The 12,441-nt window shown below is 44.1% G+C and overlaps 1 protein-coding gene across 3 annotated transcripts in view; it reads right to left on the minus strand.

Annotated features, from left to right (window-relative positions):
* The window catches only part of COG2 (component of oligomeric golgi complex 2), a 442,013-nt gene that overhangs the window by 127,226 nt on the left and 302,346 nt on the right, over window positions 1-12,441 (minus strand). The gene's annotated exons all lie outside the window — the stretch shown is intronic.

The raw sequence follows: 12,441 nt of genomic DNA on the forward strand, positions 1-12,441 counted from the left end.
TACTGTGAGGTAACATTGATTTACACTTTGAGAAACAGCAACCAATATTAAACAAATAAATACAATCTATATATATATTTATGTGCAAGTTCAGTTTTATTAATTTGTAAGCCTATAATAAAACGTGGAGCAAGATTTTTTATTTAAACAATATAGCAAATGAACAGAAAAGTAAAAAAATTACATAAGTAGCCAAATTATAGTTGCTGTTAAGAAAACCAATGCATACTGATGACACAAAATTTTGTCTTGCTTTAACGACCCCTGGAACACACACAAGCTTTTTTAGGTCTCAAAAAAGAACCAATATTCCAAAATGTTAAAAACGTCTCAAAGACTAACTCCCATTTTTTTCACCATTACCCTGTATTTAGAGTGCAACATGGTGCAAATGGGCACCCGTCACCCAAAACCCTACTCTTCCCAGTATTTCTTCCCCTTCCGGAGCCACTGTGACTTCTGAGACCTGTAAATGAACTAACTGCAAGCCCTGTCACCAGACACAAGTGTGGTGATCACCGCACTAGTAGTCCATTGACATTTCCGCCAACTCTCCAACTGAAAGCCTGTACCTCGGTGCAGGCAGGGAGCTGGAGGAGCCTGGTATTACACCTGTAATCCATTGATTCCCCCGATGCAAGGCTTTGCAGGCTCCCAAGAAAAAAATATTGAATGCAAAATCAGGAGAATTTATTAATTTGTTTCAAAGCTTGACTTTGCTTTCAACCACTTTCTGTCCAGTGCAATTTTCACACACATGTTCATGTTAAAAATCAGCATTTGTTTGCTAGAATTACTCAGAACCCCAAATATATATATTTTTTGAAAGCAGGGGCCTTGGAGAATAAACAGAGGCCATTTATCAAAACACAAAAATTCAGGAAACAATACAATGAGCTGGTGGCTGTTAGAGACTTTGCGCGCGTGGTTTGATATATACTGCGCTGTGACGATAAGCTTTATCAAGCTGCCAACACAGCTTCTAGACATAAAAGCATAAGTAACTAAAAGAAAAATACATGTGTAGCGCTATGATAAAGACAGAAATATAAAATTATATGCGTCACCGTATGAATCTTTAAAACAAAAGAACCATATTTCCTAGTGTTGAATAAACGAACTACAAAAACCACATTTAAATAATAAAATGAACATTTGAATTATAAATATAAGTGAAAAAAAAGAAGTGAATAATAATCATTAACAGATAATTTTCAGAAAAATGTGCATGTGCTAAATGAGTCCCAAACTGTGAAGTCCAATAATGAATTTGTAGAAAGATCAGCTTTCCCAAAAACAACTTTCAAAGACAGTGTGTGCTCTTCTTACATGCAACACCCCCACCACCGTGAAACTGGGGGAGGCTTACCGGAAGACTTGGACTTAGTCAGGCATATGCCCCCCAAGTCATGTAGGCTTTATATATGGAATCCACCCAATGGGTGTAGATATTCCTCGGACTCAGCTTGCACCACCATGTCAAATAGGCGAGAAGTTTGTTAATGTCCAATGAGAGATGGGGTAATAGTCTCGTACATACAACCATAGAAGCAAAAAGCCCAACATAGCATAATATTGTCACAAATACATTTTTAATGAATAAGAATAAAAAAAACTCACATTTTTAAGATATCAAAAATGGCATATACATGAATGTAGAAACAGCGATGTCTGCAGAGGAGTCAAGCCAACGCATTTCGAAGACGGAGTCGTCATCTGGGGTGTGGACCTCTTCTCCCAGCATCACTTATAAGGGAATGGTGACCCCCAAGTCGTTAAGGACGCCAAAAGCACTTCCGCCTGACGTCACTCCCGGTAATAAACCGGAAGTGTATGTCTCGTGAATACGAATTGTTTAAACATTGAATGTCCCCTTTAAATATTCAACTGCATCCTGAGTCACTATCTTTTAATCCGTTAGCCCAGAACCATAAATACAGCACTATTTATATGAGTATGAACATCCGGAGTACTGTGTGACTAATCGTGCTATCCAAGCCTCGATTTCAGCATGTTTACAGCCAATCACTGATCACTGTTCAAAGCCTCACTTTGAGACTGAGGTGCGGCCAGCATCATATCCGGTCTGGCGTTCCAAACGTCCAAACCTCACTACGAGAAAGAGGCTTGGCCCTCTCTCTTCCATGTCTTTACGTAGAGTAAACCGGCCAGTGCCATATACCAATGTCACAGCCGCGCAGCATTTGCCTTCATAAAGGAAATGAGAAGGAAAAATTAGATAGAAGAAAGAACGAAATTATATTGGAAAAGCAAAGAAATATGTACAATAGAAAAATAAATAAATAAATAAATGAAAAAAAAAAATGAAATATAAAAAGTAAAAAAAAGAAAAAAAAAAGACGAAAAATTAAATAAATAAAAAAGACGAAAAATGGAAAATTAGAATGAAAATAAAAATAAAAATGAAATAAAAATAAGAATAAAAATATATATATATATAAATAAAAATAAGAATGAGTGTGAATGGAAATAAAATAAAAATAAAGATGAAAAAAAAAATGAAAGAAAATAATAAAAGTATAAAAAAATTATAAAAATGGAAATCAAATTAAAAATAAAATAGAATAAAATAAATATTAGTATAAAGAGAGAGTTGAAAATTAAATAAAATGAAGATGAAAATAAAAAAAAAAAATGAATAAAAACAAAAATGAAATAAGAGTAAGAATAAATGTAAATAGAAATACAAATAAATACCAAGAAAGATATGTGAAATTAAAACCATAAACAGAGGGCTATACTGCGCGGCTGATTTATATAGAAAAAAAGGTCTAAATTGAAGATGTTAAATGGGTATATTTAAGCCCACATTTCACAGCTTGATGTTCAAATTTCATCATTATACATTTCTAAATAACGAACTGGGGGCTAAATAGACTCCAAATGGCTGGGGTCAACATGTACAACTTTATACACATAATATTAAAAAATATTAAAAATCAATATTAAAATGAACTTGGAGTGTATAAAAACTGTACTATAACTCAAGTGATAATGATGTATCTCACTATATTATATATAAATCCGCATGCATATGGTTCAAAATTTCCAATTATCATTTGAAAATAACAGTACTAGTATACTGCCCAGACCGGATTTAAGAACTGATGAGATAGATACGCCATTTATTATATAGGCCTAATATCTTAAGTCTGGGGAAAGATGGAACAATTACTATTCTTACTCATTGAATAAGCCTATATATGTAAGGGGATTGAAAATGTGAATTATAAATGTTATATGTTAACGAAAATATTTAAAAAATAGAATAAACTAAAAAAAACATAAAAATAAGGGAAAAAAGTCACTTGATCACATTGTGTCTCTATCAAGATCTGTTAATTAAAGAATTGATGTCCCATTCTACATTAATTCCTTGTGGATAATGAGTCTAACTCATAAATCCAGAAGGACTCCAACCTAGACACACCTCTAATAGTGGCACCACCTCTCCATGACGTGGTATATTCATCTATAATGAGGAACTGTGTCCCTTTTGGATCGCGGTCATGACATTGTCGATAATGACGTGGGACTGTGTGTTTAGTACTACCCTGTTTTGTTTTATCAGACTAATATGTTCGGAGACCCTTGTAGTAAAAGATCTAATAGTGCAACCTACATATTGCTTGCCACAAGGGCAAGTCAACATGTACACCACATTTTTTGCAGCACAAGTACAAAATTGTTTAATCTTGTAAGTCAGGCCAGTAACAGATGATCTAAAATCTTTTGTGGTCTTATGTTCCCATGTATTATATTAACATACAAGGCACTTCTTGCGTGGAAAATAGCCTGTCCAGTTGTGAAAAAAGGAAAAAGGGAAGGCTTGGTGGGAGTATTAATAACAGATGAGGCAATTTTGCTTTTGAGTGCTGGCACCCCCGATATACGACCTTCGGTTTTTCCAGCATAATAGACCCCAGGATCTTATCTTTCCTTAGAATGTCCCAATGTTTGACAAAAATGTCTTTAATTTGTTTGTGTTGTATTGAACATTTCGTAAGAGACTTTGCACTCCTTCACCTTCCGGTTTGAGGATCCCCCACAGATGCTCAACAGGGTTTAGGTCTGGAGATATGCTTGGCCGGTCCATCACCTTTACCCTCAGCTTCTTTGGCAAGGCAGTGGCCGTCTTGAAAGTGTGTTTGGGGTTATGTTGGAATACTGCCACCCTATCTCTGAAGGGGGGCTCATGCTCTGCTTCAGTATGTCACAGTACATGTTGGCATTCATGGCATTCAATGAACTGTAGCTCCCCAGTGCCAGTAGAACTCATGCAGCCCCAGACCATGACACTCCCACCACCATGCTTGACTGTAGGCAAGACACACTTGTCATTGTACCCTTCACCTGGTTGCCGCCACACACGCTTGACACCATCTGAACAAAATAAGTGTATCTTGGTCTCATCAGACCACAGGACATGGTTCCAGTGATTCATGTCCTTAGTCTGCTTGTATGCGGTAAACTGTTTTCGGGCTTTCTTGTGCATCATCTTTAGAAGAAGCTTACTTCTAGAATTACAGCCATGCAGACTAATTTGATGCAGTGTGTGGCGTATGGTCTGAGCACTGACAGGCTGACCCCCCCCCCCACCCCTTCAACCTCTGTAGCAATGCTGGCAGCATGTCTATTTCCCAAATACAACCTCTGGATAGGACGCTGAACGTGTGCACTCAACTTCTTTGGTTGACCATGGTGAGGCCTGTCCTGAGTGGAACCTGTCCTGTTAACCAGCTGTACGGTCTTGGCCCCCATGCTGCAGCTCAGTTTCAGGGTCTTGGCAACTTCTTATAGCTTAGGCCAGGGGTGCCCAACCAGTGGCCCGGGGAGCCCTCTGATGTGGCCTGTGACCTCCTTCTGTGGAATGGCAGATTGGCAAGCCCAGATCTTGGGTTGCAGACCCGCCATCCCAGAGCATCTGTGTTGTTAAAGCAAGCCGGCAAAGCAAGCAGCTGTGGAGCAGAGCTGTATAAGCTGATGCTTCCTGTATAGTGCCGTCTCTTGCCAGAGGCAGAGTGATACCAAATGCACTCTGCCGGGGACAGCAACAGCAGGCGATACCTGAATGGAAGACTGTTATTAAAGGTCAGTTTATTACTAAAATTGCAGTGTATATATGGGCATATCTGCGCAGTGGTTACTGGGCTGCTTTCAAACTGATCCGCAGGTGCACCTTCAGGTTACCTGCACTGGGGCATAGACTTCTGTTATGCAGGTTTGGTGAGCTTTCAGAAAGTGCACCAACACCTTCAGGCTATAATAGATGTCTATGGCAAAGTGTAGTTAACCCGCAGAAAAACACAGGTGCACTACGCTGCATTAGTGTGAAAGGCCTCTTTCAAACAATCAGTACAACTCAATCGGGCCCTACAGTCACCTCAATGAAATCGCAGATGTAAACAGATTTGTGTCCTTTTACACCCGCCTACCTCCAATCTGATTCGCAAAAAAAACAAAAAAACAGAAGGGGATCAATCCCCTTCCATGAGGGCAGATCGGATGACTCCTAGAGTAGAGTGGGCTGTGTCCATGTCAGCTTTGCACAGACCTGTCACCCGCCTGCTCTGCTCATTGTGGCCCGCGACTGGTTACAAAGTTGCTTATGTGGCCCTCGCTCTTCAAAAGGCTGGGCACCCCTGGTTTAGGCCATTTTTATGTAGAGCAACAGTTCTTTTTTTCAGATCCTCAAAGTTCTTTGCCATGAGGTGCTGAAATTCCGATGACCAGTAAGAGAGTGAGAGCGATAGCACCAAATTTAACACACCTGCTCCCCATTCCCACCTGAGACCTTGTAAAACCAACAAGTTAGTACGTGACACCGGGAAGGGAAAATGGCTAATTGGGCCCAATTTGGACATTTTCACTTAGGGGTATACTCACTTTTGTTGCCAGCGGTTTAGACATTAATGGCTGTGTGTTGAGTTATTTTGAGGGGACAGCAAATTTATACAGTCATGCAAGCTGTACACTCACTACTTTACATTGTAGCAAAGTGTAATTTCTTCAGTGTTCAGTGTTGTCACAATAAAAGATAATAAAATATTTACAAAAATGGGTGGGGTGTACTCACTTTTGTGAGATACTGTAAATATGTGAGGGGGCTCTGGTGGTGACACAAAATATGCAGGGGGGCTCTGATGGTGACAAAATAAGCGGGGCGGGCTCCGATGGGGGCACACACATGCGGGGCGGGCTCATATGGGGGCACACACATGCGGGGCCGGCTCATATGGGGGCACACACATGCGGGGCCGGCTCATATGGGGGCACACACATGCGGGGCCGGCTCATATGGGGGCACACACATGCGGGGCCGGCTCATATGGGGGCACACACATGCGGGGCCGGCTCATATGGGGGCACACACATGCGGGGCCGGCTCATATGGGGGCACACACATGCGGGGCCGGCTCATATGGGGGCACACACATGCGGGGCCGGCTCATATGGGGGCACACACATGCGGGGCCGGCTCATATGGGGGCACACACATGCGGGGCCGGCTCATATGGGGGCACACACATGCGGGGCCGGCTCATATGGGGGCACACACATGCGGGGCCGGCTCATATGGGGGCACACACATGCGGGGCCGGCTCATATGGGGGCACACACATGCGGGGCCGGCTCATATGGGGGCACACACATGCGGGGCCGGCTCATATGGGGGCACACACATGCGGGGCCGGCTCATATGGGGGCACACACATGCGGGGCCGGCTCATATGGGGGCACACACATGCGGGGCCGGCTCATATGGGGGCACACACATGCGGGGCCGGCTCATATGGGGGCACACACATGCGGGGCGGGCTCATATGGGGGCACACACATGCGGGGCGGGCTCATATGGGGGCACACACATGCGGGAGGGGGCTCCGATGGGGGGACACACATGCGGGAGGGGGCTCCGATGGGGGGACACACATGCGGGAGGGGGCTCCGATGGGGGGACACACATGCGGGAGGGGGCTCCGATGGGGGGACACACATGCGGGAGGGGGCTCCGATGGGGACACACACATGCGGGAGGGGGCTCCGATGGGGGGACACACATGCGGGAGGGGGCTCCGATGGGGGGACACACATGCGGGAGGGGGCTCCGATGGGGGGACACACATGCGGGGGGGGGGGGGCTCCGATGGGGGGACACACATGCGAGGGGGGGCTCCGATGGGGGGACACACATGCGAGGGGGGGCTCCGATGGGGGGACACACATGCGAGGGGGGGCTCCGATGGGGGGACACACATGCGAGGGGGGGCTCCGATGGGGGGGACACACATGCGAGGGGGGGGCTCCGATGGGGGGGACACACATGCGAGGGGGGGCTCCGATGGGGGGACACACATGCGAGGGGGGGCTCCGATGGGGGGACACACATGCGAGGGGGGGCTCCGATGGGGGGACACACATGCGAGGGGGGGCTCCGATGGGGGGACACACATGCGAGGGGGGGCTCCGATGGGGGCACACATATGCGGGAGGGGGCTCCGATGGGGGCACACATATGCGGGAGGGGGCTCCGATGGGGGCACACATAGGCGGGAGGGGGCTCCGATGGGGGCACACATATGCGGGAGGGGGCTCCGATGGGGGCACACATATGCGGGAGGGGGCTCCGATGGGGGCACACATGCGGGAGGGGGCTCCGATGGGGACGCATATATGCAGGGGGCTCTGATGGGGACGCATATATGCAGGGGGCTCCGATGGGGACGCATATATGCAGGGGGCTCCGATGGGGACGCATATATGCAGGGGGCTCCGATGGGGACGCATATATGCAGGGGGCTCCGATGGGGACGCATATATGCAGGGGGCTCCGATGGGGACGCATATATGCAGGGGGCTCCGATGGGGACACATATGCAGGGGGCTCCGATGGGGACACATATGCAGGGGGCTCCGATGGGGACACACACATGCAAGGGGGGCTCCGATGGGGACACACACATGCAAGGGGGGCTCCGATGGTGACCCAATTATGCAGGGGGGCTCAGAAGGGGACACAAATATGGAAGGGGGCTCTGATGGGGACACAAATATGGAAGGGGGCTCTGATGGGGACACAAATATGGAAGGGGGCTCTGATGGGGACACAAATATGGAAGGGGGCTCTGATGGGGACACAAATATGGAAGGGGGATCTGATGGGGACACAAATATGTAGGGTGTTGGGGCACAAATTTGCAGGGGGCTCCGATGGGGACACACATATGCAGGGGGTTCTGATGGGGACCAAAATGTATGATGTGTGTGTGACTGAAACACAGATGTAAGGTCCTGTGCACACTGGAAGTTTAGCCCCCTCCATACATGAGCGCAGGATACAGGTGTGCCATCAAGCTCTACTGCCATCAAGCTGTCAAATTCTATTTTATTCCGCTACAGATTCATTAAGACCCCTTTCCACTGAAGGCGGTTTTCAGGCATTTTAACACTAAAAATTGTGCTCTAAAGCACCTGAAAGCGCCTCGTACCCCGAAAAGTGCAGCTAAAATGATGGTAAAGCTCCTCTTAAACGCTAATGCGGCAAGGCCCCAGTGTGAAACTGGTCTTAAAAAATAACCAAGTCCTTTTTTTGGCCTGCGAATATGTGAAAAACGCATAACATAGTAACATATACCTGGGTTCCCATATCCCTGTATGTTGAGTTTAAGACATACAGCCAAGAGTCTTTTAAAAATGTCCATACTTCCCGCAGCCACCACTAATTGTGGGAGAGAGTTACACATCCTTATTGCCCTGACAGTGAAGAACCCCCTGCGTAGTTTAAGGTTAAACCACTTCTCCTCCAGTCTCAATGTGTGGCCCTGTGCCCTCAAACTCCCTGGGACTGAATCGTTTTTTTCCTATGCTGGGATCCCCACTGAGGTATTTGTAGAACGCCATCATGTCCACCCTCAAGCGTTGCATCGTAATTGAGGTCCTCTAGTCTTCTTATTAATTTTGTTGCCCTTCTTTGGACTCTCTCCAGCTCTAGCACATCCCTTTTGAGGACCGGTGACCAGAACTGGACAGAATACTACAGCTGTGGCCTAACCAGGGTTTTATAAAGTGGCAGAATTATAGTTTTATCCCTGGAGTATATCCTTTTTTTGTGCAAGCTAATATTCTACCTGCTTTGGTAGCTGCAGCTTGACATTGCATGCTATTACTCACTCATCTATTAGAACCCCCAGATCCTTCTCCATCCTTGATTCCACCTAGTGAACAATTTGCATTTGTTTTTTGCCCCCAAGTGCATTACTTTACATTTCTCCACATTAAATCTCATTTGCAATTTGTCCGCCCACTCCATTATTTTATTCAGGTCATTCTGCAAAATTTCTATGTCCTGATGTGAGTTAATTGCTCTACTTATTTTTGTGTCATCTGTAAAATGATTGAGCTAATCTATCTTGTTCTCTATATAATTTATAAATAATTTGAATAGAATTGGTCCTAACACAGAACCTTGGGGTACTCCACTCACCACTCCAGTCTGATTACATGTTATTCATCACCACCCTTTAGGCAGGTCCCTGTAACCAGCTTTTATCCCAAGCACAAACCTTATGGTGATGACAGAAAACAAACACTCCTGCGCACGAGTGGACTATTAGATAGTCTGTATGGCCTTGCTGCACTCAAGGATAGGGGTGTCCTAACAAACGAGAAAGAGAAAAAGGGCGCACCAGCCTAGTGCATTATCCTTTGGATGGGTTTTATTAAAAATTAATATAAAAAAACTACTCACAAACGTAGGTGAATGGCTCACAATGTAAATAGTTTCCACAAGTAGCAGCAATAAGTCAGAACCAGATACACTCCAAATGGTAACAGAGGAAATGATAACCACTGCTGGCTGATGCGTTTCAAAGGATCACCTTCTTCCTCAGAGCCTAACAGTGTTGTCTCCCTCAGTTGTCATATATATATATATATATATATATATATATATATATATATATATATATATATATATATATATATATATATATATATATATATATATAGCACATGCATCACTAATCAGGCAAACAGGGACCTCCCAGAAGGGCATGGGAAGCCCTTCTGGGCAGTCAAAAGTCCAAAGGTGACACCACGGGAGGGTGATAACATAGCCCTTGCTAAAACAGAAGAGACACTGGATGGTTGTTTAAAAAAGATAAGTGAAAAGTGTTAAACATAATAGTACAATAAATAAAAAATGATAAAAATGATAATATAAAAACCGCCTCAAGGGAGCAAGGGATAGTGGCAATGCTGATGAACCGATTATTACCAAATAGACACATATTATACAACAGGATTGCACAGAGAGCTGATGCATATTGTATCTAATGCACTATTGGGACAGGAGGATGAAGGGTAAAGTGCCAGTGATAACATACCACAGGAGAACTTGCAGGCAACAGCATAGTGGCACATGAAGCTGTCAAACATTCACCAGTCTTACCGGTTAATAGCCACTGGGTACATGGAGCCAGATAGAGAGTCTTTCCCCCATATCGATCAAGATACTACTAGACCAATTCCACGTCTGGAAGGCATGCTGCCATGTTTGCATTCCACACGATAGGGAATGTGGGCCTTAACTCACTTCCTGTGCGTCGGCCGTCGCTCTTTGATGAAGTGTATGGCTGCATTACATTCCCACTATTTTCTAGGAAACAGACTCCATGATATATGCCCCAGGTGTGGTTCTAGACCTTTTCCATCATCGGTTCCTTTTCCTTCCCCATTCCCTATTGTTATACACATTTCTCTAGTTAGCATAATATAATATATTATATTTTTCAATGATAACTTTAGCGAATTTTGTACTATTGCTGATATTTTTGTTGACATTCTTTTATTTTTGCAATTGTTTCTATACTATTTTGATTGATCTGATATGTGACATTCATGTATTTATTTGATTCTTGTTCTGCATATACTTTTTAAGTAGATTTACATTTTGGTGTGCTTTTAAAACCTATACATATCCATAAGGATTCGGTTTTATATTCATATTTATGATTATATCTATCTCAATTTGTATTGTCAGTTGTAGAACTCAGTTCTGTCTGTTTTTTAAGTACCAATTCAGTTGTGGATGGACACTGTGTAATCAGTTATTGGCTGCACGGTTTTCCTCTTTGTTGTTTATTCATTATTATATGATATATGCATCCCTTTGAGCAAATGCAATTGACAGGATTGTCCTTGAGGGTTGATGGGAACTCCTCCAACTTTGATTTTGGGCATGGGTGAGACGGTAGGTGATCGTCCCTCTCAATATCCCCTAGATTTTCCCTTTCTGTACCAACTTTCACTGTCCCTATTTGCCCTCTATGGGTCTGTCTACTAGAAAATGGTGGCAATGCATTGCAGCCATACATGTCATCAAAGAGCGTCAGCCGACGCACAGGAAGTGACGTAAGGCCCGCATTCCCTGTCGCGTGGAGCGCAAACATGGCAGAGTGCGTTCTACAGGTGAGATTGGTCTAGGAGTATCTTGAGCGATATGGGGGGAGAATAATATCTGGTGCCATGTACCCAGTGGCTATTAACCGGTAAGACTGGTGAATGTTTGGCAGCTTCATGTGCCACTATGCTATTGCCTGCGAGTCCTCCTGTGGTAGGTTATCAAAGGCACTTTACACTTCATCCTCCTCCTGTATTAATAGTGGATTAGATACAGTATGCACATCAGCTCTCTGCGCACTCCTATAACTCCTATTGTATAATATGTGTCTATTTAGAAATAATCGGTTTATCAGCATTGCCACTGTCCCTTGCACCCTTGTGGCGGTTTTTATTTTTATTTTTTTATTATTTATTGTACTATTAATTATGTTTATCCCTATAAAACACTTTTCACTTATTTTTAAACAAACAACCATCCAATGTCTCTTCTGTTTTAGCAAGAGCTATGTTATCCTCCCGTGGGTGTCACCTTTGGTCTTTTGACCGCCCGTGGAAGTCTGAGGCTCTGAGGAAGAAGGTGATCCTTTGAAATGCATCAGCCAGCAGTGGCCCTTGTCATTTCCTCTGTGACCATTTGGAGTGTATCTGGTTCTGACTTATTGCTGCTACTTGTGGAAACTATTTACATTGTGAGCAATTCACCTACATTTTTGTGAGTAGTTTTCTTTTATATTCATTTTTAAACCTACCTTATGGTCCATGCCTTCAGATCTCAGCTTGTATATTAAGCTTTTATGGGGGACTCTGTCAAATACTTTTGCAAAATCCAGATACACAGGTCTCCTATCAAGATGGCAGCTCACTTCCTCGTAGAATGTTAGCAGATTGGTCTGGCAGGAACGACCTTTCGTAAACCCAGGCTGATTACTGCTAATGATATCCTTTTCCTTTGTAAATCTTTGGATATAGTCCCTAAACATCCCCTCCAATATTTTATTCATGTTAAGCTGACTGGCA

The sequence above is a fragment of the Lithobates pipiens genome, unplaced genomic scaffold, assembly GCF_037356315.1.
Source record: "Lithobates pipiens isolate NorthernLeopardFrog02 unplaced genomic scaffold, aLitPip1_a1.2 Scaffold_18, whole genome shotgun sequence".
Classification (NCBI taxonomy): domain Eukaryota; kingdom Metazoa; phylum Chordata; class Amphibia; order Anura; family Ranidae; genus Lithobates; species Lithobates pipiens.